The sequence below is a fragment of the Vulpes vulpes genome, chromosome 8 (assembly GCF_048418805.1).
Source record: "Vulpes vulpes isolate BD-2025 chromosome 8, VulVul3, whole genome shotgun sequence".
NCBI classification, from domain to species: Eukaryota; Metazoa; Chordata; class Mammalia; order Carnivora; family Canidae; genus Vulpes; species Vulpes vulpes.
In genome coordinates, this window is record NC_132787.1 from 50,859,450 (window position 1) to 50,881,915 (window position 22,466).

The following is a 22,466-nucleotide window of genomic DNA, read 5'->3' on the forward strand; positions in this document are numbered from 1 at the left end:
TAAATGTGTACATCACGTAGCACCTGGCCCACTGCTCTATCTATTCTGTGTGAGGAGGGACAGGACCCTTCATTCTGTGGCACAAGTGGGGTGCATGCAATGGCCCTCGGTCAGCTTCCAGAGCCAGGGCTAGTCCATTGGCCTCCAGAGTTCCCAGCCTTAGCTCCTTCCAGATCTCTAACATTGGTTACCTGGGCACGGAATATATCTGCTTTGACCTCCTTGTTACACCTCAGGGAGAACATGTAGGTTTTGGGTCCCTAATGCTGAACAGGACATGAAGGAAAAGACAGAGTAGTCAAAGGAAACAGCTGCACAAATGCCACCTCCTCCTTCCAGCCCATCATCCCCCTCCCCAGGAGGTGCCATGAGGAGTCAGTGACTGCCCCTCCATGAGCCTGGGGATATTTTTCATTTAAATTCAATTTAGGAAGGAGGTGGGGCAAGATGGTGGAAGAGTAGGGTCACCTGTCCCCACCAAATTACCCAGATAACTTTCAAATCATCCTGAAAACCTACGAATTCGGCTTGAGATTTAAAGAGAGAACAGCTGGAATGCTACAGTGAGAAGAGTTCGCGCTATCAAAGTAGGAAGACGGCGGGGGGGGGGGGGGCGGAAGAAATAAAGAAACCATAGGCATCCAAAGGGGAGGGGCCCGGCAAGAAGCCGGGCTAAGGCGGGGGGCGGGGGGGAGTGCCCCCAGGACAGGAAAGCCCGGTCCTGGAGAAGCAGGAGCTTCGCCAATCTTCCCAGACCTGGACGGACAGAAAGGCACTCGCAGGGAGTTGGAGCAGGATCCCAGGAGGGCGGGGATGCCTTCAGGCTCCCTGGGACACTAACAGAGGACCTGTGCGCCTGGGAGAGCACCACACCCCGGCCGAGCTCCCTAAAGGGCTGCAGCGCCCCCCGGCTGACCCGGGAGCAGCTCTGGGGTGGCTCCGGCAGAGGCTCCGCGCGGAGGGAGCTGCGCGGCCAAGAGCGCGAATCCAACAGCGCAGGCCCCGGAGCACAGGGCGCCGGGGACACAGCCCAGGATCCGGCGCTCCCCAGGGACAGGCAGAGGCCGGGAGGGCCCAGGACAGCAAGGACACTTCCTGCCACCAGCTGTGCAGATCAGCGGCCCCCACCCCCGTAACATCCAGGCCCCTGCAGACTGAGAGCTCCGGTAATTACTGCAGTGGCTCTTTTTCCCAATGGGTTTGCCGCCAGAACACAGGTGTCGTGAAAACCACCGCTAAACCTAAACCAAAATGGGAAAGGAAAAGACTCACATCAACATCGTCGTCATTGGACACGTAATTTCGGGCAAGTCTACCACTACTGGCCATCTGATCTACAAATGTGGTGGGATGGACAAAAGAACTATCGAAAAATTTGAGAAGGAGGCTTCTGAGATGGGAAAAGGCTCCTTCAAGTATGCCTGGGTCTTGGATAAACTGAAAGCTGAACGTGAACGAGGTATCACCATTGATATCTCCCTGTGGAAATTCGAGACCAACAAGTATTATGTGACCATCATTGATGCCCCAGGGCACAGAGACTTTATCAAAAACATGATTACAGGTACATTGCAGGCTGACTGTGCTGTCCTGATTGTTGCTGCTGGTGTTGGTGAATTTGAAGCAGGTATCTCCAAGAATGGGCAGACCCGTGAGCATGCCCTTCTGGCTTACACACTGGGTGTAAAACAACTAATTGTTGGTGTTAGCAAAATGGATTCCACTGAACCACCCTACAGCCATAAGAGATACGAGGAAATTGTTAAGGAAGTCAGCACCTACATTAAGAAAATTGGCTACAACCCCGACACAGTAGCATTTGTGCCAATTTCTGTTTGGAATGGTGACAACATGCTGGCGCCAAGTGATAACATGCCTTGGTTTAAGGGATGGAAAGTCACCCGTAAAGATGGGAATGCCAGCGGAACCACACTGCTTGAAGCCCTGGATTGCATTCTGCCACCAACTCGTCCAACTGATAAGCCCTTGCATCTGCCTCTCCAAGACGTCTACAAAATTGGTGGTATTGGTACTGCCCCAGTGGGTCGAGTGGAGACTGGTGTTCTTAAGCCTGGCATGGTGGTCACCTATGCTCCAGTCAATGTTACAACTGAAGTAAAGTGTGTTGAAATGCACCATGAAGCTTTGAGTGAGGCTCTTCCTGGGGACAATGTGCGCTTCAATGTCAAGAACGTATCTGTCAAAGATGTTCGTCGTGGCACCGTGGCTGGTGACAGCAAAAATGACCCACCAATGGAAGCAGCTGGCTTCACGGCTCAGGTGATTATCCTGAACCATCCAGGCCAAATCAGTGCTGGATATGCACCTCTGCTGGATTGTCACACTGCTCACATTGCTTGCAAGTTTGCTGAGCTGAAGGAAAAGATAGATCGTCGTTCTGGAAAGAAGCTGGAAGATGGTCCCAAGTTCTTGAAATCTTGGAATGCTGCCATTGTTGATATGGTTCCTGGCAAATCTATGTGGGTTGAGAGCTTCTCTGACTATCCTCCTCTGGGCTGTTTTGCTGTTCGTGACATGAGACAGACGGTTGCTGTGGGTGTCATCAAAGCAGTGGACAAGAAGGCAGCTGGAGCTGGCAAAGTCACCAAGTCTGCCCAGAAAGTTCAGAAGGCTAAATGAATATTATCCCCAATACCTGCCACCCCAGTCTTAATCAGTGGTGGAAGAACAGTCTCAGAACTGTTTGTGTCAATTGGCCATTTAAGTTTAATAGTAAAAGACTGGTTAATGATAACAATGCATGGTAAAACCTTCAGAAGGAAAGGAGAATGTTTTGTGGACCATTTGTTTTGGGTTTTTTTTTTTTTGTGCATGTGTGGCAGTTTTAAGTTATTAGTTTTTAAAATCAGTACTTTTTAATGGAAACAACTTGACCAAAAATCTGTCACAGAATTTTGAGACCCATTAAAACAAAAGTTTAATGATAAAAAAATTACTGCAGTGGCTGACTCCAGGGCTGGAGAACTGGCCACCGCCACTGTTGTTGTTCCTCCTGGGGCCTCACAGGATAAACACCCCCCACTGAGCTTCACAGTGGCCTCACAGGATAAACAGGTTAAACAACTTTCACCGAGCCCTGCACCAGGCAGGTGGCTGAGCAGCTCCCCCAAGGACTCACACCTCAGAATCAGCACAGCAGGCCCCTCCCCCAGAAGACCAGCTAGACGGACAGGGGAAAAACAAGTTATTGACCAAGCAGCACTGGAAAGTTCCAGGGGAAGTCGAAGGATTTACAGTATATAGAATCAGAGGATACTCCCCCTTGTTTTTTTGTTTTCTGTTTGCTTCCCCCCCCCTTTTTTTTTCTTTTCTTCTCTTTTTTTTCCTTCTTTTTTTTTCTTTTTTTTTTTTTCTTTCTCTTTTCTTCTTTCTCATCTCTCTTTTTCTCCTTTTCCCAATACAACTTGGTTTTGGCCACTCTGCACTGAGAAAAATGACTAGAAGGAAAAACTCACCTCAAAGGAAGAATCACAAAAGACATGAAGAGAAATCTCACAGAGGAAGACATAGACATGGCCAACATGCACATGAGAAAATGCTCCGCATCACTTGCCATCAGGGAAATACAAATCAAAACCACAATGAGATACCACCTCACACCAGTGAGAATGGGGAAAATTAACAAGGCAGGAAACCACAAATGTTCGAGAGGATGCGGAGAAAAGGGAACCCTCCTGCACTGTTGGTGGGAATGTGGACTGGTGCAGCCACTCAAGAAAACTATGTGGAAGTTCCTCAGAGAGTTAAAAATAGACCTGCCCTATGACCCAGCAATTGCACTGCTGGGGATTTACCTCAAAGATTCAGATGCAATGAAACACCGGGACACCTGCACCCCAATGTTTCTAGCAGCAATGACCACAATACCCAAACTGTGGAAGGAGCCTTGGTATCCATCAAAAGATGAATGGATAAAGAAGATGTGGTTTATGTATACAATGGAATATTACTCAGCCATTATAAACGACAAATACCCACCATTTGCTTCAACGTGGATGGAACTGGAAGGTATTATGCTGAGCGAAATAAGTCAATTGGAGAAGGAAAAACCTTGTATGTTCTCATTCATTTGGGGAATATAAATAATAGTGAAAGGGAATAGAAGGGAAGGGAGAAGAAATGTGTGGTAAATATCAGAAAGGGAGACAGAACATAAAGACTCCTAACTCTGGGAAACGAACTAGGGGTGATGGAAGGGGAGGAGGACGGGGGGTGGGGGTGAATGGGTGATGGGCACTGAGGAGGGCACTTGACAGGATGAGCACTGGGTGTTATTCTGTATGTTGGTAAATTGAACACCAATAAAAAATAAATTTATTATTAAAAAAAAAAGAAAGAAAGAATCAGAAACAGTCCTCTCTCCCACAGAGTTACAAAATTTGGATTACAATTCAATGTCAGAAACCCAATTCAGAAGCACAATTATAAACTACTGGTGGCTCTAGAAAAAAGCATAAAGGACTCAAGAGACTTCATGACGGCAGAATTTAGATCTAATCAGGCAGAGATTAAAAATCAATTAAATGAGATACAATCCAAACTAGAGGTCCTAATGATGGTTAACGAGGTAGAAGAACGAGTGAGTGACATAGAAGACAAGTTGATGGCAAAGAGGGAAACTGAGGAAAAAAGAGAAAAACAACTAAAAGATCAGGAGGACAGATTAAGGGAAATAAATGACAGCCTGAGGAAGAAAAATCTACGTTTAATTGGGGTTCCCGAGGGCGCCGAAAGGGACAGAGGTCCAAAATATGTATTTGAACAAATCATAGCTGAAAACTTTCCTAATCTGGGAAGGGAAACAGGCATTCAGATCCAGGAAATACAGAGATCCCCCCCAAAATCAATAAAAACTGCTCAACACCTCGACATTTAATAGTGAAGCTTGCAAATTCCAAAGATAAAGAGAAGATCCTTAAAGCAGAAAGAGACAAAAAATCTCTAACTTTTATGGGGAGAAATATTAGATTAACAGCAGACCTCTCCACAAAGACCTGGCAGGCCAGAAAGGGCTGGCAGGATATATTCAGGGTCCTAAAAGAGAAGAACATGCAGCCAAGAATACTTTATCCAGCAAGACTCTCAGAATAGAAGGAGAGAGAAAGAGCTTCCAAGATAGGCAGAAACTGAAAGAATATGATACCATGAAGCCAGCTCTGCAAGAAATTTTAAGGGGGACTCTGTAAAAGAAAGAGGAAGTCCAGTGGAACAATACACAAAAACAGGTACTGAGTAGGTAGGTATCATGATGACACTAAACTCATATCTTTCCATACTTTCAACTCTGAATGTGAATGGGCTTAATGGCCCCATCAAAAGACTCAGGGTTTCAGACTGGATAAAAAAGCAGGACCCATCTATTTACTGTCTATAAGAGACTCATTTTAGACATAAGGACACCGACAGCCTGAAAATAAAAGGTTGGAGAACCATGTACCATTCAAATGGTCCTCAAAAGAAAGCATGGGTAGCCATCCTTATATCAGATAAACTAAAGTTTATCCCAAAGACTGTAGTAAGAGATGAAGAGGGACACTATATCATACTTAAAGGATCTATCCAACAAGAGGACTTAACAATCATCAATATATATGCCCCGAATGTGGGAGCTGCAAAATATATCAATCAATTAATAACCAAAGTTAAGACGTACTTAGATAATAATACACTTATACTTGGTGACTTCAATGTAGCACTTTCTACAATCGATAGGTCTTGTAAGCACAACATCTTCAAAGAAACAAGAGCTTTAAATGATACACTGGACGAGATGGATTTCACAGATATTTACAGAACTTTACATCCAAACGCAACTGAATACACAACACAAATACACACACAATACACATACGCAAATACACAATACAAATACACTGAATACACACTTGAGAATTCTTCTCAAGTGTACATGGAACTTTCTCCAAAATAGACCACATACTGGGTCACAAATCAGGTCTGAACTGACACCAAAAGATTGGGATCATCCCCTGCGTATTTTCAGACCATAATGCTTTGAAATTAGAACTAAATCACAAGAAGTTTGTAAGGATTTCAAACATGTGGAGGTTAAGGACGATCCTGCTAAAATATGACAGGGTCAACCAGGAAATTAGAGAGGAATTAAAAAGATTCATGGAAACTAATGAGAATGAAGATACAACCATTCAAAATCTTTGGGATACAGCAAAAGCAGTCCTGAGGGGGAAATACATCACAATACAAGCATCCATCCAAAACTGGAAAGAACTCAAATACAAAAGCTAAGCTTACACCTAAAGGAGCTAGAGAAAAAAAAAAAAACAGCAAATAGATCCGACACCCCAGCAGAAGAAGAGAGTTAATAAAGATTCGAGCAGAACTCAGTGATATAGAGACCAGAAGAACTGTGGAAGAGATCAACAAAACCAGGAGTTGGTTCTTTGAAAGAATTAATAAGATAGATAAACCATTGGCCAGCCTTATTAAAAAGAAGAGAGAGAAGACTCAAATTAATAAAATCATGAATGAGAAAGGAGAGATCACTACCAACACCAAGGAAATACAAACGATTTTAAAAACATATTATGAGCAGCTATACACCAATAAATTAGACAATCTAGAAGAAATGGACTCATTTCTGGAAAACCATAAACTACCAGAACTGGAACTGGAAGAAATAGAAAACCTGAACAGGTCAATAACCAGGGAGGAAATTGAAGCAGTCATCAACAACCTCCCAAGACACAAAAGTCCAGGGCCAGATGGCTTCCCTGGGGAATTCTATCAAACGTTGAAAGGAGAAACCATACCTATTCTACTAAAGCTGTTCAGAAAGATAGAAAGAGATGGAATACTTCCACACTCGTTCTATGAGGCCAGCATCACCTTGATTCCAAAACCGGACAAAGACCCCACCAAAAAGGAGAATTATAGACCAATATCCCTGATGAACATGGATGCAAAAATTCTCAACAAGATAATAGCCAATAGGATACAACAACACATTAAGAAGATTATTCACTGGGAAGCCCCAGTGGTGCAGCGGTTTAGCCCCGCTGGTAGCCCAGGGAGTGATCCTGGAGACCCCGGATCAAGTCCCACATCGGGCTTCCTGTATGGAGCCCGCTTCTCCCTCTACCTGTGTCTCTGCCTCTCTCTCTCTCTCTTTCTCTCTCTCTCTCTGAATGAATAAATAAGTAAATTTTTTTTAAGTTTAAAAAAAAAAGAGATTATTCACCATGACCAAGTAGGATTTATCCCCGGGACACAAGGCTGGTTCAACACTCATAAAATAATCAATGTAATTCATCATATCAGCAAGAGAAAAAACAAGAACCATATGATCCTCTCATTAGATGCAGAGAAAGCATTTGACAAAATACAGCATCCATTCCTGATCAAAACTCTTCAGAGTGTAGGGATAGAGGGAACATTCCTCAACATCTTAAAAGCCATCTACGAAAAGCCCACAGCAAATATCATTCTCAATGGGGAAGCACTGGGAGCCTTTTCCCTAAGTTCAGGAACAAGACAGGGATGTCCACTCTCACCACTGCTATTCAACATAGTACTGGAAGTCCTCGCCTCAGCAATCAGACAACAAAAAGACATTAAAGGCATTCGAATTGGCAAAGAAGAAGTCAAACTCTCCCTCTTCGTTGATGACATGATACTCTACATAGAAAACCCCAAAGCCTCCACCCCAAGATTGCTAGAACTCATACCACAATTTGGCAGTGTGGCAGGATACAAAATCAATGCCCAGAAGTTGGTGGCATTTCTATACACTAACAATGAGACTGAAGAAAGAGAAATTAAGGAGTCAATCCCATTTACAATTGCACCCAAAAGCATAAGATACCTAGGAATAAACCTAACCAAAGAGGTAAAGGATCTATACCCTAAAAACTATAGAACACTTTTGAAAGAAATTGAGGAAGACACAAAGAGATGGAAAAATATTCCATGCTCATGGATTGGCAGAATTAATATTGTGAAAATGTCAATGTTCCCAGGGCAGTTTACACGATAAATGCAATCACTATCAAAATACCAGGGACTAACTTCAGAGAGTTGGAACAAATTCTTTTAAGATTTGTGTGGAATCAGAAAAGACCCCGAACAGCCAGGGGAATTTTAAAAAAGAAAACCATAGCTGGGGGCATCACAATGCCAGATTTCAGGTTGTACTACAAAGCTGTGGTCATCAAGACAGTGTGGTACTGGCACAAAAACAAACACATAGATCAATGGAACAAAATAGAGAATCCAGAAGTGGACCCTCAACTTTATGGTCAACTAATATTCGACAAAGGAGGAAAGACTATCCACTGAAAAAAAGATAGTCTCTTCAATGAATGGTGCTGGGAAAATTGGATAGCCACATGCAGAAGAATGAAACTAGACCACTCTCTTGCACCATACACAAAGATAAACTCAAAATGGATGAAAGATCTAAATGTGAGACAAGATTCCATCAAAATCCTAGAGGAGAACACAGGCAACACCCTTTTTGAACTCGGCCACAGTAACTTCTTGCAAGATACATTCACGAAGGCAAAAGAAACAAAAGCAAAAATGAACTATTGGGACTTCATCAAGATAAGAGAAGCAAAGGATACAGTCAACAAAACTCAAAGACAGCCTACAGAATGGGAGAGGATATTTGCAAATTACATATCAGATAAAGGGCTAGTCTCCAAGATCTATAAAGAACTTATTAAACTCGACACCACAGAAACAATCCAATCATGACATGGGCAAAAGACATGAAGAGAAATCTCACAGAGGAAGACATAGACATGGCCAACATGCACATGAGAAAATGCTCCGCATCACTTGCCATCAGGGAAATACAAATCAAATCAAAACCACAATGAGATACCACCTCACACCAGTGAGAATGGGGAAAATTAACAAGGCAGGAAACCACAAATGTTGGGGAGGATGTGGAGAAAAGGGAACCCTCCTGCACTGTTGGTGGGAATGTGAACTGGTGCAGCCACTCTGGAAAACTGTGTGGAGGTTCCTCAAAGAGTTAAAAATAGACCTGCCCTACGACCCAGCAATTGCACTGCTGGGGATTTACCCCAAAGATACAGATGCAATGAAATGCCGGGACACCTGCACCCCGATGTCTCTAGCAGCAGTGTCCACAATAGCCAAACTGTGGAAGGAGCCTCAGTGTCCATCGAAAGATGAATGGATAAAGAAGATGTGGTCTATGTATACAATGGAATATTACTCAGCCATTAGAAACAACAAATACCCACCATTTGCTTCGAAGTCGATGGATCTGGAGGGTATTATGTTGAGTGAAATAAGTCAATCGGAGAAGGACAAACATTATATGGTCTCATTCATTTGGGGAATGTGAAAAAATAGTGAAAGGGAATAAAGGGGAAAGGAGAGAAAATGAGTGGGAAATATCAGAAAGGGAGACAGAACATGAAAGACTACTATCTCTGGGAAACGAACTAAGAGTGGTAGAAAGGGAGGTGGGTGGGGGGTGGGGGTGACTGGTTGGCGGGCACTGAGGGGGGCACCTGATGGGATGAGCACTGGGTGTTATTCTATATGTTGGCAAATTGAACACCAATAAAAAATAAATTTACAAAAAATAAAAAAATAAAAAATAAATAAATTCAATATAGTTACCATATAGTGTATTATTGGTTTCAGATGTAGAATTTAGTGATTCATCAGCTGCGTATGACACCCAGTGCTCATTCCATCAAGTGCCCTCCTTAATGTCCATCACCAGTATCCCCATCCCCCCACTCCCTTCCCTTCCAGTGGCCCTCAGTTTGTCTCCTAGAGTAAGAATCTCTCATTGTTTGCCTCCCTCTCTGTTTTTATCTTATTATTTTTTTCTTCCATTCCCCTACACTCATCTGTTTTGTTTCTTAAATTCCACATATAAGTGAAATCATACGGTCTTCTCTGATTTATTTTGCTTAGCATAATACCCTCTAGTTCCATCCATGTCATTGTAAATGGTAAGATTTCATTCTTTTTGATGGCTGGGTAATATTTCATATTTCATATTGGAACATATATATGTTATATATATAATGAATATAATATGTATAATATATAATGAATATAATATAATGAAATTATATATTATATATTTATATAGATGATATATAATGATATCATCATTATATGATGATTATATATATGAGCCAAGCACGTAGCATTAGAACATTTAATGATGAGGTGATTCTGATTGGCTTTGGGGAACCGATGCTGTCCACTCTGTTTGAAGGCTTTGATTAGCCACCATTATTCAGCAGAGAGCACCTGCAGTGGATCTGTCAAAAATTCCCAGCAATAGCCAAAATAGTCAAAATATGGGAAGAGACCATGTCCATGACAGATGAATGGATAAAGAAGATATGGTATAATGGAATATTCCTCAGCCATATACTCAGTATACATACTGAGCCATATATTCTCTCTTTCTCTCTCTCTCTCTCTCTCTCTCTCATATATATGTGTGTGTGTGTGTATGTGTGCTTATAATATATGTGTTTCATATATATATATATGCTTATAACATATAAGCATAATTTCAGAAATAAGTCCTGATACATAAGGAAAGTTAAATGTCACCATTATTTGTTCACTGAGTTTATTATCTTCTTCCAAAAAGATGCAAAGGACAAGAGTTTTCTATTTCTTTTCCATTTTCTGGTCAAGAAAAGCTTGGCTAGGCTAAGCAATAACATGTCAGGAACCTTGGAGTCCACCTCACACCCCAGTTCATTCAGCTACACCCCTTCCTCATTGTGAAGATGATTGATGGAAGTATTAAACTTCTATAATTATTGGCCCAAGTGTTTTTAAAGGCACCTTATTCAGATGGAACAAATGCTTCACATGTAATCATGCTGAGCTCTGTAATAAGGATAATAACTGGGATTTGTAAAGAGGTTTTCCCCAGATGAGTTTAAAACACACCACAATACAGCATTTCCTTGAGCCACACAATAGCCCAGGGACACACCCAAGTCATGATGACCACCTGATTTGACTGCTATGACACAGAGAAATTTCATAAGTTGTCTGAGGTTGCACAGCAGGCAGAGTTGGAATGGGCACTGGGTTAGCCGCCCCCAGCAGTGACTTCTTCAATCATGAACCTTCTCCCACAGAGAACTCAATGCCTTTAAATGACCTCGTAACCTCCTGTAATCTGAACATGACTGTGGACATTCCTGAGAGTTCCTCCCTCACTGCTGAGGGGCCAAGGCCACACCACCAGAAGGCTGTCACAGCAGAAGCTGTGGCGATGTGACACCATTTGGCCATGGACTCCAGGTCAGAAACTATCCTCTGTATGATGGCAGTGTGGGTGGTATAGTGGCAAAACCATCAGCTCTGATACAAAACAGACCATGGTTGAAGCCCAGTCACCCTGCTATGTGACTATGGCAGGCTCTCCATCTTTGGGGGCGACAGAGTAGATGCTCAGTAAATGTCACTTTCCCTTCTGATAGCAAGAACATGAGATATCAATTTCCAGGGTACTCTGCTTTTATCTTCCCTGATGGGAAAGAATAAATTTTAGACAAAAGGATAAAAGAGAAGACCAAAATGGAGATTTCAGATATTCTGAATGGGGTGGCAATGCAGGGGGGGAGGGCTGGAAGACACAAAAGGCAAGAAGAGGCACAGAAAGAAAGGACAACAAAAAACAGAGATTGAAATATTAAGTGGAGGGGAAGACAAAAGGAAGGACGAAAAGAGATCATCAGAAAATGAGAGGGACCCAGGGAACTAGACAAGCGAAACACAGAAGAGGTCAGCAGATCTTTAATCACACACAAAACCCTGAGGCAGCCAGTCTGGCTGCCAAAGCCTGGTTTACCAAGAGGGTGGGAAGACATTTACACAAAGACAATTCTCAAAAGAAAAGTTTTCAAAGCAAGAATTATAATTATTTGTATTACTGTTAATGAATCATCCCAACAATGGCACTACTGGCTGCAGGGAACTTATTCATCAGGCCACTGCCCCTGAGGCACCCAGAGCTCTGGCTTCTCCTGGGTCACGGGAATCAGGCCTCCCTCTTGCTCCTCCAGAAATGCGGGAAACACTTCAGCCAGTGTCTGGGGACCCTCTTAATATGGGCACAACAGTTTCCCACACAGATTCAAAAACAGTGGGATGTAATTGAGTCACATATATAGAATATCTCTTTTCAGAAGCCATTTTTATTTTCTTTTGTTTAATAAATAATATACTTAGGGAATTCCCTGAAATTAATTGCCCACAGCCATGGAGATGTTCAGGGGAGAAACTGGGTAGAATTGACATTTTGTGTTTTTGTTACAAACTTTGGGAAAAAATTCCAGATGTCTTTATCACACACAATCTTAGAAATCATATAAGAGACTTAAAAACAAGCAAACAAACCAAATTAGAGGTAAAAAGATTTGGGACCCAGGTCTGTGATTCACTATGTTTCACGATCACCTCTTGTGGCCTCGGTGTTTCTTTCTATGACAGGGATGAAAGTATTTGCACATAGAGCTATTCTCAAAGTCAGTATAACTAACAGAAAAGGAACTATAGTGCTTCCCAGAAAATAAATTCACCATTATTCATTTTAATTAATTTTATAGTTCTTATCAGCTTGCCATTTCCACAAGGCTATTACAAGTTTCTCTGATACAGTTTACTTTATAGCATTAACGAGATTATAGGACTAGCTATCTCTAAGAGAAGACTACAAACTTCTGCAATAAAGATGAGTGGAAATTATTTTTATTGTCATATAAGATTCTGTGAGAGTACAGCCACCTATACATAATTCCTTTGAAACTAAGGAACAACATATGAACTGGTGAAATTGAAAATGGCTTTTGTGTCATTATCTCAGGGTCTTGAGATTGAGCCCCACGTGGGGCTCTATGCTGCAGGTTGAGTCTGCTTGAGATTCTCCGTCTCCCTCTGCCCCTCCCCTTTCTTTCTCTTAAAAAAGAAAGAAAGGAAGAAAGAAAGAAAGAAAGAAAAGAAAGAAAGAAAGAAAGAAAGAAAGAAAGAAAGAAAGAAAGAAAGAGAAAGAAAGAAAGAGGTCTTTAATAATAATGAAAAAAAAAAACACTTCTGGGACACCACCTGTTATACTGACTTCTAAACACTTCTGGCTCAGTCAGTTAAGCGTCTGACTTCTACTCAGGTCATGATCCCAGGATCCTGGAATGGAGCCCCACATCAGGCTCCCTGCTCAGCAGGGAGTCTGCTTCTCCATCTCCCTCTCTCAATCTCTGTATCTCAAATAAATAAATAAAACATTTTAAAAAAAAACACTTCCTTCTAGGCTCATAATAGTGAAAGAGAATAGAACCAAATAGAAATGAAAAATAGAAGTGAAAGAGAATAGAACCAAATAGAAATGGTCCCGCTGGTGAAATTCTACAAAAATCAGTGAAATTTCAACAGAACACCAACTCTGCAGCCCACAGATCCTCTCCTGGGTCCATGTTTTTGCTGTTAGAAAATCATTATCTCTACCGCAGTGCTAGCATCTTATACTTGTATAGCAGATAGACAAAAGGAGAGGGGTCATGAGGGGCAGAGCCACCAGCATGGGGAACAAGATGGCATGAGAGCAAGCATGTAATGTAACTGGATTATTAGTCCAACATACCCAACCATGTGCTATCATAAATAGAAAGACCTTATTTGGGACCAAAATGGCACAGCTCAAGAACCAATGTATTTTACTTTCAAGAATTGAGGCCACTCTTGGCTCACCAGATTTTTCTTGAGAGTACTTCAGCATTCTGTCAGCACACTCTGGTGGTGCTAAAGCCTTACAGTGGGTGTAAGGGACACCTGTCCCTCAGAGATCAAGCTGTGGACAGAAAGCAATAGGAATGACACTCAAAGAAACACAGTTCCATCTGTTCCATCTGAATAAGGTGCCTTTAAAAACACTTGGGCCAAAGAGATTAAAGGCTTGCTGGAGAAGAAACAGGTGGAATGGAGTTTGGTTGGCAATGAATCAGTCCATTAGATACCAAGGGAGTTGTCTACAAAAGATGTCTGGCAAAAGGGTGCAATTAAAACTCCTATATAAGCACCAGGATCCCCAAATCAGTATTCCACAAGCTCTCAGCCTAAGTCCTCCATTTCTCTTGGCAACCTAGGTAAGTCCTTCAAGAAAAATTCTTTTTCTCTTTTAATACCTATTTCTCTTTCATAGTACTCTTACACAGACAATTAGATTGTGCAGATTGTGTAATTTTGCCTTTCGGGATAATTCTATGACTTTCCCAACCATGACATGTTCTTATTCGAATGAGAGAAGCAAAATCTTAGTGGACTTCACCCTAAAGCTAATATTTTCAGAATCCTCTATTGTCTTCAAGAAAGGAAACATCTGAAGAAAGGTTCCTGTTTTAGTCTCTAACCATTGGATGTCCATTATTGAATGGCACTGTGTAATTCTGTATCTCCTCCTCCATGCTTTGAGTTCCTTGAGGAAACGAATGGTTTGTTATTCATTCACATTCCCAGAGTACAATACTACACTGGCACAAAATAAATAGTTAACAAGTGCTTGTTGAATCAGTTCGTTTATTACTTTTGCCATCACAGCATTCTCTACCTGCAAAGGGCTTCAGAGGCCAGGTGGCCAGTGGTTCTCAAAGCTGCAACAGAATCAGCCAGGAGCTTTTTAAATCCAGAGTCCAGGGTCCCACCACAGATATACTAAATGACTATCTCTGGAGGTGGGACTTGGAGTCTTTTTCTCTAAAGATCCCCTGGTGATTCTAAACTACAGCAAGGCTTGGGAACCACAGACCTAATCCAACATACCACTCAAATTAGGAATCATTCATTTGTTCATGCATCCATCCATCAAACATTTTTTGAACTTTTACTATATTCTAGGCACTAGGAAAAATATAAAAATAGATAGGACATGGTCCTGGACTTTGCAGAACAATTTTTAAAGGAGTAAAATAAAAAAAAGTAATTCATATACAACGTGACATGTAATAACAGCAGTAAGTACAAAGGAAAAGATAATCTTACGGAGATGATTCTCTAGGCCTGCTCTTTACTTCTTAAGCCAGGTAGTCTAGTACAGACAACCTTTGGAAACCCTTCCATCCGCACATCTACAGAGGACACTTCAGATGTGGAAGGAAAGGCCATGCTATCTTCATTCCAGATGACTTCAGGGCTACAAAGCCAAGGAGGCCTGTTTAGTTTCTGTCCTCTTCTTTTTGGGAATTATAGTCAGAGCATTATCATTGGAAATGAAAGATGAAGTAAAAATGCCAAATTTCACAATTTATGCAAGCCAGTTAGACATCTGGCATTATAGATAGGTCACATTTTTACACTGCTATCTGCCTCCAAGAAATGAAGAAAGAAGAGATTTTAACAAATCAGGAATATGAAACTTGACTTAAGTATTCTTTGTCACATCCCAGGTATACTCTAGTTGGCAAAACAAGATGCCTCACTGTCTTCTGAGGAGCATCACCAGTATCACCAATGTTTTCCACAAGCATGTGAAGAGTGATGGACACTGTCAGAGGTTGACCAGAACAGAACTTAAGAAACTTTTCCAACAAGAGTTTGGAAATGCTCTGGAGGTAAGAAGAACAATCACTCTCATTGCCCATGTACTCTGCTCCTTGGGACTGTCTTCTCGGCTCCAGTGGCACTACTCTCTCCTGCTTGTCCTCCTACCTCTCTGCTATATCTTCTCAGGATTATTTCAAGTTCCTCTTTCTCTGCCTTGTCACTTAAGAGCTGATGTTCTCTGGGATTACCTTCTCACTCTGTGTGCTCCCCCTGGTAATTCTTCTAACTGTCTCTGCTTCCACCATTCTCTGGATACCGTGCCTTTCAGTCGATTCACCAGTCAGGATCTCTCTCCTAAGCTTCAGACACCTTAAATAGTGTAGCCCAAACTCAAACTTTGCAGAACTCTACCTTCAAATCTTGTTCTCCTTCTACATTCCATATCTCAGCAAATACAGCAGTATCACCCACTCACTTGTCTAATCCAAGAATCTGAACACTAGCCTTGACAGCTCCATCTCTGACCTATTCTATCACATCTAATTCAATCACCAAGACCTGTTATACTGACTTCTAAATAAATCTCTCTCAGACCTGTCCACTTCTCTCCTTAACTGCTGCCCATGCACTGGTTCAGGCCACTAGTATCTCTACCTCGATTGCTGCAAGGGTGTTCTAATTAGTTTCCCCACCTCTCTTCTTGCCTCTCCCTATTGCCACCACCTAGTACCTGTTACCTAACTACAGCCAAAGTGATTGGGTTTAGGTGTTTGTTTCACTTACTCCCATCTCACCCCGTGGAACACAGTGTGTAGTAACTGCCTGTTTACTTGTCTGTAAAGGGAGCAACCATGACTGCCATGTTTTCCTTTGTATTTCTAGCACCTGGCACCATTCTGGCACACATTTATCCATTCACTCATTCAACAAATATTTACCTAGCATTGGTTAAATACAAAGTATATTTCAAGGCTCTGCGGGGAAGATTAATGAGCAAAATAGACATGCTCTTGCCTTCAAAATGTTTACAGACAATAAATAATCATAAAACGATTAGCTAAAAACAATGATAAATGTTATGTTTTAAGGGGGAGTGAGAGAAGGTGCTTTGAGGAAGTGACGTTTAAGTTAAGACTTGAAGAAAAAAAATAAATTAAGACTTGAAGGATGTGTAGAAGTTGGCAGGGCAAAGACTGAGAAGAAGAGAGTTCCAGAGAAGAAGAGTATAAAAAGTCCCTAAGTCAAGAAATAGCTTCATATGTTCAAAGAACTGGAAGAGAAGGCAAATGTGGCTTGAGGTGGCAGGAGACGAAGGTGGTGAATGGGACTGGGACTGAATAATGAAGAGCTTTGTCGACCATGTTAAGGAATTGAAATTTTCCCCCAAACATAACAGAAGGCCATTAAAAAATTGAGTGGAGGGGCAGCTCGGGTGGCTCAGTGGTTTAGCACCACCTTCAGCCCAGGGCGCGATCCTGAAGACCCCGGGGGGTCGAGTCCCACATCGGGCTCCCTGCATGGAGCCTGCTTCTCCCTCTGCCTGTGTCTCTGACTCTCTCTCTCTCTCTATCCCCCCACCCCCGTCTCTCATGAATAAATTTAAAAATCTTTTTAAAAAATTAAGTGGAGGAATAACAAGACCTAATTTAAGTCATTTGACTTCTGGGTGGAGAATAGATTGTACGGGGGCAAAAGAAGAAACCAATAGACCTATGAGAAGGCTACTACAACAGTGCAGGCAAAGATGATGATAGGTTAGATTGGGATCCAAGCAATGAGAAAGAAAATGAATAGATGAGCTGATAATTACATTTTGGAGGTAGAAACTGAAGGCTTTGTGGTCAACTGGATTGGAAGGTAAATGAGGAAAGATCAAAGACAGCTACCAAGCTTCTGACTTGAAAATTTGGAAAGGATAATGGTGCCATTTACTAAGATGGGGGGGGGGGTTGATAAGAAGTAGACATGGGGGGAAACTCATGAATTCTGAATTGGATATTAAACTCTAAAGCTGGAAGGTGAAATTCTTTTATTTGTGATACATCCCAGAGGATGTCACCAAAGCAGTTGAGTATATCGATATGGAACTCAGAAGAGAGATCTGGTCCAAAGACAGAAATTTAATTATCATTTTCTGATTTAAAGCTACAAGAATAGGGGAAGTGGGTGCTTCCTTCTGGGCTGCTGGCCGCTCCACTTCTGTCTGTTTCCTGGCAGGAAGCTCCTTCCCCACAGGACATCAATGCAAGCCTGAATAAGAAAAACAATTTCTTCTTCCTAAGCCAGGGCATATCAGTTATATAGAAATACCACTTTGGGAAACAGTCTCCAGGAGAGCCTTGATGAGCTCATACAGTCTCAACAGATCACCCCCCAACTTTTCTTTCAAGTTCTACTTCAGTTTGATAAAGCTATAAATTCAGCATTGGCGCAGAGGGTTAGGAACAGAGTCAGTTTCAGGGGCTCTCTAAATACGTACAGATTCTGCGATAATGTGTGGACTTTTGTATTAAACAATGTTGAATTCAGAGAGGTGACAGAACTTATTAAAGTGGATAAAATGAAAATTGTAACCTGTGATGGTAAAAATACTGCCTCCAATACTACAGAATGAATAGGGGACAAAATCGCTTTTTTATGCCATCTTCTGTTATTATTCATCGAGTTTTTGAAGAGAAGCATAGAAGAGACTTTTTAAAATTTATTCTAGCATCGCAGAAATGACTTCACTGTGCTATATATACTACCAGAATTCCAGTTGAAAGAAGCTTATAACTGTAGCCTCTTGCATTACCTTTTCAGCATGAAGAAACAGGTTTTTTTTTAATGACAAACATTGTTGCCTTCCTAAGAACATTCTAGAATAAACTCATTTTAAAACTCCAAAAAAAAATTTAATAAAGCTACAAGAATAGGTGATATCCTCTTTTCATGCCTCGTGCAGCCATGTCTCGTGGTCCCAAGAAACATCTGAAGCATGTAGCAGCTCCAAAGCATTGGATGCTGGATAAACTCACCAGTGTGTTTGCCCCTTGCCCATCTACTGGCCCCCATAAGCTGAGAGAATGTCTTCCTCTCATCATTTTCCTAAGGAACAGACTTAAGTATGCCCTAACAGGAGATGAAGTAAAGAAGATCTGTATGCAGCATTTTATTAAGATTGATGGCAAGGTCCGAACTGATATCACCTACTCTGCTGGTTTTTTGGAAGTCATCAGCTTTGACAAGACTGGGGAGAATTTCTGTCTAATCTATGACACCAAGTGTTGCTTTGCTGTTCATCAGATTACACCTGAGGAGACCAAGTATAAGTTGTACAGAGTAAGAAAGATCTTTGTGGGAACAAAAGGAATCCCTCACCTGGTGACTCATGATGCTCATGCCATCCACTATCCTGGCACCTGGGAAGAATTGGTGTGATCACCAACCAAGAGAGACACGCTGGTTCTTTTGATGTAGTTCATCAAAAGAAAGATGCCAATGGCAACAGCTTCAGCACCCAATTCTCCATAACACTGGGGTTGGGGGGCCCACCCCTTTCCCCCAAACAGGTGAAAAAATTCCCTTGTATCTTTTGACTCCCCCCAAACTTAACTACTAATAGCCTACTGTTGACCAAAGCCTTCCCGATAAAGTAAACAGCTGATTAACTTGTATTTTGTATGTTATATGTATTATGTTCTTAAAATCATACCTTTAAAAACATTTTTTTGGTATTTTTAGGCTATGCACTTTGAGTTTTTCAAATTTTCACAAATTTCCAAAACATTTTCCAATAACATATTGAAAAAAAAAATCCATATATAACTTGGCCCATGTAATTCAAACCTGTGTTTCTCAAGGGTCAACTGTACTTGCCCTCCAGCATTGGCTGTGATCACATACCGAACGATAGATACTGAAATGAACTACAGATTCATTTCTCTTTTTTTAATTTTTTTATTGGAGTTCAATTTGCCAACATATAGCATAATACCCAGTGCTCATCCCATCAAGTGCCCCCCTCAGTGCCCATCACCCAGTCACACACACACACACACACACACACCTGCCCACCTCCCTTTCTACCACCCCTTGTTCCTTTCCCAGAGTTAGGAGTCTCTCATGTTACAGATTCATTTCATGTGTAGTGGATACTCTCCTTCACATCCAGGAGATTTTACAGATGAAAGCCACATTCTAAGACCTATTTATTGACATTAAAACAATTTCGAGATTCAGATGTATCTTAAAATTGAAATGCATATGTAGCATAGTGCTTTCTCTGCGCCCCCCCCCCCAAAATGCTGCTTTTTAATCAATGGTTCCTCTTACAATCCACAGTGTCATAGAAAAATGGAAGTGAAACACCACCTATCCAGAAAGCATCTGGATTTAAGAATTGTGTAGCACTCTCTGCTCTACAACCCTAGGTGCTGCTGAACATAAGGGGAGGATCCCCTGTCTATTTGATGTTCCAAGAAAGAACAGAAGATGTTGACTACTCACTGTCAGCCCAGGGCCAGGACAGCAAAGCGAGGCGTCTCCGTTTCCTCTTGCGTAATGATGGGCCCACCGGGGACATTGCAGGCAGTCACCACAAGGTGGCGCACAAGCACCAGGCGTGAAGTTCCATCCGGCCGCTGCAGGGATGTGGTCCTTTGTTTTTTTGTTTTTTGTTTTTTATATCACTTTTGTACTCTATTGCACTTATTAATTTTTCATAAACACATTGCTGCAATTATTAGGGAGGCTGACAACTGCCCCCCTTCCCCCGCCTCTCCCCCGCCCCGCTATATGATTAGTTTTTAGAATTTTTTTTTTTTTAAATTTTATTTATTTATGATAGGCACACAGTGAGAGAGAGAGAAGCAGAGACATAGGCAGAGGGAGAAGCAGGCTCCATGCACCGGGAGCCCGACGTGGGACTCGATCCCGGGTCTCCAGGATCGCGCCCCGGGCCAAAGGCAGGCGCCAAACCGCTGCGCCACCCAGGGATCCCTAGAATTTTTTTACTGGAGTTGGATTTCCCGACATATAGTGGTCTTTTGTGATGACCCTTTGGGAGCATCTAACTGGCTGATCCTACTGAGCCAGGTGAGGACGAAGACTCCGTGGAGCAGCTGGAGGATTTGGGCAGCATGAACAGGGAAAGAAGTGAGGAGTCACTCATTAGAGTAACAATATCTATTGAAAAATAGTGAAAGGGAATAAAGGGGAAAGGAGAAAAATGAGTGGAAAATATCAGAAAGGGAGACAGAACATGAGAGACTCCTAACTCCGGGAAAAGAAATAGGGGGGGGATGGATGGGGAAGTGGGCGGGGGGTGGGGGGTGACCGGTTGGGGGGCACTGAGGGGGGCACTTGATGGGATGAGCACTGGGTGTTATTCTATATGTTGGCAAATTGAACACCAATAAAAAAAATGAATTTGTCCAAAGCCAACTATACTTTAAATGTGACCACCCAGAGCAGCCCAGGTGGCTCAGCGATTCAGCGCCACCTTCAGCCCAGGGTGTGATCCTGGAAACCCAGGATGGAGTCCCACCTCAGGCTCCCTGCATGGAGCCTGCTTCTCCCTCTGCCTGTGTCTCTGCCTCTCTCTCTCTCTCTCTCCTCCCTGTGTTTCTCATGAATAAATAAATAAAATCTTTTAAATAAATAAATAAATAAATAAATAAATAAATAAATAAATAAATGAATTTCACCGCCCAGAAGAGGCCCCATGCCAGCCACCCTGCAGAAAAACATAGGAAGAAAGGAAGGAAAGAACAGAATGGTAACTACGAATAACCTGATCTTCCATTAATGGAGTTGTGCAGTGCAGTGCTAATAGGTAGCTATTCATCTGCTAATGACCACAGCTGTTGACTAGGACTGGCTTCCAACCCTGTCTGCAGCTTACTAAGTGCTAGAAATAAATACCCTGCACCCACCCCGAGCTACAAGGACAGGCTCAGGGATGTTCATAAAAAGGGAGGGGCTTGTATTATAAAACCAAAATGTCTCTTCAGGCTGAAACTGTAAAGAAAAATGTCTTGGTGTTAGTTCAAGGTGGAAGGCAAGACCCAGAGGGTGCACACAAGTGAAATTTATTTAAAAAAACAAAAAAAGGCGGGGCGAGGGGGGAGGTGTGCTGGCAAGCTGTTAGTCAGGAAATGAGAAATCTGGGTTGTTCTAGGAGAGAAGAGAAAGAGTGAGGAGGGGTCCATGAATGGTGGAAGGCTGTATGGAAGGTGATTTAACCCTGCCCAGGACCCCCAAATCCTAAAAAAAAAAAAAAAAAAAAAAAAAATACCAAGATGCTGTGTAACTGGGTTTTTTTTGGTGGAAATTTGAGAAGAGGCTGAATTATCCATGTCAAGAAGGCTGAAATCCAATGCAGGCATAAGGCAAGAATGTGAGCCCCTCCGAGATGCACCAAGATCACCAGATTTGAGATTTCTGCTGGCCAAGATTTAGTGTAGGGATAGTTCCAGTCAGTTTTATTGAGTCTTTAGAGTCAAAGTGAGTAAGGAATAGGCAGGGCTAGGTAGGAAGAGATAGGGAGGGGGCTATGGAATCAGGCTCACAAAACAAAGTCCCAAAAATGCTGAGATGTAAGGAAACCAGAAATAAGGGAACAAACCAGACCAGGTATGGGTAGAAAAGATATTTTTTATGACAGACGTTTGTGATCAACAAAGAATAACCAGACCCAAAAGGAAGCCATTAAAGATGGTATCACCAGTCCTTACTCAAACCAGGACATCACAAAAATGATAAAGCCACAGGCACCCTGGTCAGTTTTAAATAAAAGACTGTCAGTTTGGGGCTCAAGCTGGCAATGCTGTTGGGACTCTGATGAGGAAACAGAGGACTACCTGAGGACAAAGCACATTGACAAGTCCTTGAAACAGGCAAAGGGACCTTCCTCTACAGACCCAACTGCC

At 42.2% G+C, this 22,466-nt stretch overlaps 2 pseudogenes; both read left to right on the forward strand.

Moving 5' to 3' along the window:
- The first annotated feature begins 11,098 nt into the window (after window positions 1–11,098).
- Window positions 11,099–18,169, forward strand: LOC112907732 (transcription initiation factor IIA subunit 2 pseudogene; annotated as a pseudogene).
- A 332-nt stretch (window positions 18,170–18,501) lies between these two features.
- On the forward strand, window positions 18,502–20,162 carry LOC112907730 (small ribosomal subunit protein eS4, X isoform-like; annotated as a pseudogene).
- Window positions 20,163–22,466: the final 2,304 nt, after the last annotated feature.